The sequence below is a fragment of the Coenobita brevimanus genome, chromosome 79, assembly GCF_032717465.1.
Source record: "Coenobita brevimanus isolate Jiangsu-jjx chromosome 79, ASM3271746v2, whole genome shotgun sequence".
Classification (NCBI taxonomy): domain Eukaryota; kingdom Metazoa; phylum Arthropoda; class Malacostraca; order Decapoda; family Coenobitidae; genus Coenobita; species Coenobita brevimanus.
In genome coordinates this window covers 32,881,427-32,886,878 of record NC_137032.1, presented here as the reverse complement: position 1 = coordinate 32,886,878, position 5,452 = coordinate 32,881,427, and positions in this window count along the sequence as shown.

Genomic DNA, 5,452 nt, shown 5'->3' with positions numbered 1-5,452 from the left:
CCAGACTCATCTAAACGTGAACCCAGTGGACTGCAGGCCTATGTTCTCTTCTGCAGTCCACACCAACTTCCTTCCGAGGGATTAGCAGAGAGAGAGAGAGAGAGAGATTGTATAACCAGGCAGTGAAGCACGCTGGATACATCAGTGCCTCCACGTGAAGGTGTCCCTCTCTACCATCCCCCAAGCGTGACTACGAGGCATTAGGCAAGTGGTAATGCGGTGAAATACGGGATTGTGACTCTGTGTCGTGCATTCCAAACAGACTTAACCTTATTAGGGTGTCCGGGGCTGGCATTGATCTTTGAAGTCTAAGGATATTTTTGACGTGAATAAAATGGAGTGAAGTTGGGGTGGGTTTAGGACTCTCTCTCTCTCTCTTTGTATTTGTCTATCTACTTATCTATCTATCCATCTCTTGCTTCGTTCTTGTTCGCTTGTTTTGTTTCTCTCTCTCTCTCTCTCTCTCTCTCTCTCCCCCATTCCATTACCTGCAGCCATTTTCTCCGTTCCCCTCCATTCGTATCCATTTGTCACGTGACGGGACTGGGTTAACTGTGTCCCTCATATGGCCAGTGAGAGAGAGAGAGAGAGAGAGAGAGAGAGAGAGAGAGAGAGTTGGATGAATACTGAATGAAGTTTAAGAGATTGATTTGGATGGTGCATGAGAGAGAGAGAGAGAGAGAGAGAGCATAAAGGTGATAGATGTTAAAGTGCAATCTCCATTTCCTCTTAACCTGTTCACTATGTAAGGGGCATTGACGAGAAGCCTACAGGTGGTGGCATTGTGTACCCTAGGTGGGGCGGAACAGCTGCGGCGTCCACCCAGGAGCCAAACCTTATATTTCCCTGCAGCCATAAGTGCGCATATCTATCTATCTATCTATCTATATATATATATATATATATATATATATATATATATATATATATATATATATATATATATATATATATATCATTCATTATCCGAACCTCCTTTCCCATCCTAAGGTGTGTGTGTGGAGAGAGAGAGAGAGAGAGAGAGAGAGAGAGAGAGAGAGATAGAGAGAGAGACAGACAGACAGACAGACAGACAGACAGACAGACAGACAGACTTTCACATTTCCAACCGACGGGAGAAACTAAAAAAAAAAAACAAAAATCGTGTATAACACTCGAACAATTCGGATAAAGTTTCAAGAAATTGCGTGACCTCTGATTGGGGGCGTGGCTCTGGCCTTCTCATGGGCGTGGGTGCAGGTGGCCGGGTGGCGAGGGAAGTGGTATGCGGTCTGAATGCACCCGAGTTTGATTCCCGGCTGGTGAAGGGAACAGTTTAAGGAAGAGACAGACAGGCAGACAGACACAAAGACAGATACACAGACACAAAGACAGACTGATGGAGAGAAAGAGACAGAAACACACACACACACACACACACACACACACGCTAAAACTTTGACATGACTAACAGCGTGGACCTGGGAGCGTGGACGAGAATGAAGTCGTTAGCCTAAAAAGACAGGCAAAGTTGTACGGGATGAGCCGCGGCAGGTTTTCCTAAGGGGCAGAGAGGGGTGGAGGGGTTGGAGGAGGGGTGGAGGGGTTGGAGGAGGAGTGGAGGGGTTGGAGGAGGAGTGGAGGGGCTGGAGGAGGAGTGGAGAGGTTGGAGGAGGAGTGGAGAGGTTGGAGGAGGAGTGGAGGGGTTGGAAGAAGAGTGGAGGGGTTGGAGGAGAGTGGAGGGGTTGGAGGAGGAGTGGAGGGGTTGGAGGAGGAGTGGAGAGGTTGGAGGAGGAGTGGAGGGGTTGGAGGAGGAGTGGAGGGGTTGGAGGAGGAGTGGAGGGGTTGGAGGAGGAGTGGAGAGGTTGGAGGAGGAGTGGAGGGGTTGGAGGAGGAGTGGAGAGGTTGGAGGAGGAGTGGAGAGGTTGGAGGTGGAATGGAGAGGTTGGGAAAGGAGTGGAGGAGCTGGAGAAGGAATGGAGAGGTTGGAGGAGGAGTGGAGGGGTTGGAGGAGGAATGGAGAGGTAGGAGGAGGAAAGGTGAGGCTGGATTTTTTTTTAAATCCATAAGTGACTTGTTCTACATTAAACAGAGAGAGAGAGAGAGAGAGAGAGAGAGAGATCCTCCTTTTGGGGGATAGGGAAGTGACAAGGATATTTATATAACCAGGCAGCTCCACCACCCAGTCACATCCGCGCCACCACGTGAAGGAATCCCCCTCCACCACCCAACCTAATGTACAGAAGCATACGAGGGACACAAGGAAGACTCCACCAGGAATACTGTGGAGTTTACCGCACCACTGCCCATCCCTTCACGCCGACATGTGTGGTGGAGTGTGGTGATGTACGGGGTGTAGTGGTGTGTGGCTGTCGTGGTAGTGAGAGAAGTGGCAATGTGGTGGTGAGAAGAGGTGTGTTGTGGTGGTGTGGTGTGTGGTGAAATGTTGTGGTGATGTGTGGAGTGTTTTGGTGAGAGGGGGAAGTGTGGTGGTGAGACGTGGAGTGTTATGACCTACCTACAAACCAACTTACCTACCTACCCACCCACTTGTTTATCTACCTACTTACTTACCTGCCTACCTACCTACCAATATACCTACCTATTTACCTGCCTACCTACCTACCTACCTACTTACTTACCTGCGTACCTACCTACCTGTTAATGTACTTACCTACCTACTAATATACCTACCTACCAACCCATTTCAGTTTTATTTACCTACCTACCTACTCACCTACCTACTTACGGTAGGCTACTTACGTCCTTCCTCTCTCACCAACACAACACTAACATTTCTCCCAAGATTTCGTCAGCTTAATTGTGGAGTAATGTAGAACCACACACAAGATCCCCCTCCCCCCCCTCTCTCTCTCTCCTCTCCATTTGTCTATTTCTGTTACCACTGTCTGTCTGTCTTTCTCTCTCTTTACATGTCTTTCTGTCGCCTATGTTGTCTGTCTGCCTATTCGTCTATCTCTCATTTACGTTATATTCATCTATATATCTCTCTCTCATCTTCATGTTCGTTTCTCTCACTATGTTCATCTCTCTCTCTCTCTCTCTCTCTCTCTCTCTCTCTCTCTCTCTCTCTCTCTTTCCTGAGCCGTGAAACAATCCCTTGAGAACGGAATATGTTTAATGTGTTCAGGTGAGATACATGAGTCACCTTAACATGACTTCCTGCTTTGTGTGTGTTCCCAGTGAGAGAGAGAGAGAGAGAGAGAATGTGTGTGTGTGTGTGTGTGTGTGTGTGTGTGTGTGTGTAAAGTTTTCTATATCCTCCTCCTCCCCCATTTCATCACCACCATCACCATCACCACCACCAGCACCACCTTCAACATCACCAGCACCACCACCACCACCACCATCATCATCATCACCACCACCACCATCATCACCACCATCACCACCACCATCACCATCATCATCACCACCACCATCATCATCATCGTTATATATTGTTTCCCTGCGCATACTCAGCATCCAGCTCCATGGCACGAGGGAATTAATAACCAGCTTTGTATATATATTGCATCAGTGGACGTGTTTTGAATAAGGCAAATCTGTTGTGTCAGCTTCGTATATATAGTGAACAGAAAATTAATCTGCAAAAGTCACAACAATGTTATTAATTTGTTGTGCATGTGAGATGTTTTGTGTGAACCCTTGAACAAAGCCAAATAAACAAACAGGAACATACATTTATTTATGTGTGTGTGTGTGTGTGTGTGTGTGTGTGTGTGTGTGTGTGTGAGAGAGAGGTTTTGTGTGGGACCTTGTACAAAGCCAAATAAACAAACATGAATATACATTTATTTATTTGTGTGTGTGTGTGTGTGTGTGTGTGTGTGTGTGTGTGTGTACGGAGGCTCTGGTGGTGATGTTTACAGCACTCCAACTAGATATGGTCCATGAGGGTGAGCCATAATCAGTGCCACCACGTGAAGGCGCCCCTCTCCAACATCCTCGGTCCTGTCCTCATTGTAACATCCCTCTCCATCAACCCTTCACCACTCAGGCCCTTCCTAACTTGAATAAAATAATAATTCAGCCTGAGTCAAAATGAAAACGGCATCACGGGACTGAAGGATGTAGGCTAAGTAGGTACCGTCCATGGCAGGTACTGAAGGATGTAAGTAGGTACCGGCCATGGTAGGTACTGAAGGATGTAAGTAGGTACCGTCCATGGAAGGTACTGAAGGATGTAAGTAGGTACCGTCCATGGAAGGTACTGATGGATGTAGGCTTAGTAGGTACCGTCCATGGAAGGTACTGAAGGATGTAAGTAGGTACCGTTCATGGAAGGTACTGAAGGATGTAAGTAGGTACCGTTCATGGAAGGTACTGAAGGATGTAAGTAGGTACCGTCCATGGAAGGTACTGAAGGATGTAAGTAGGTACCGTCCATGGCAGGTACTGAAGGATGTAAGTAGGTACCGTCCATGGAAGGTACTGAAGGATGTAAGTAGGTACCGTCCATGGAAGGTACTGAAGGATGTAAGTACCGTCCATGGAAGGTACTGAAGGGTGTAAGTAGGTACCGTCCATGGAGGGTACTGAAGGATGTAAGTAGGTACCGTCCATGGAAGGTACTGAAGGATGTAAGTAGGTACCGTCCATGGAAGGTACTGAAGGATGTAAGTAGGTACCGGCCATGGAAGAAGACATGATGCTTCGGGACAGCAGTGGGCATTGTGGGGGTGAGGTACGATAGCGCCAACAGTCCTACAGGAAAATAGAGAGAAGCAGCCGCCCCACATTATCATAACAAAGGTGGCGTACAGTTTACCCGGCGACTTAATGTTTGGGAGGAGAGGAAAGAAGGGGTATTTTTACGTTTGGATGCTGAGACGTGTGTGTGTGTGTGTGTGTGTGTGTGTGTGTGTGTGTGTGTGTGTGTGTGTGTGTGTGTGTGTGTGTGTGTGTGTGTGTGAGAGAGAGAGAGAGAGAGAGAGAGAGAGAGAGAGAGAGAGAGAGAAAACATCTAAACAAACTTTTGGACCAAAATGATACCTACAAATATTTCAGAGACAGCATAACTACCCGTTTGCTTTCATCTGACGGAACTGGGCAGGAATGAATATCCTTGGTTACTAGTCAAAATTATGTCTCTAGGTCTAAAAACTATATAAAAAAAAGTCTCCAAACACCCAACTCTTTACCTTGCAACAAACACCCTACTCTTTATCTTGCAACAAACACCCAACTCTTTACCTTGCAACAAACACCCAACTCTTTACCTTGCAACAAACACCCTACTTTCTATCTTGCAACAAACACCCTACTCTTTACCTTGCAACAAACACCCTACTCTTTATCTTGCAACAAACACCCAACTCTTTACCTTGCAACAAACACCCTACTCTTTACCTTGCAACAAACACCCTACTCTTTATCTTGCAACAAACACCCTACTCTTTATCTTGCAACAAACACCCTACTCTTTATCTTGCAACAAACACCCTACTCT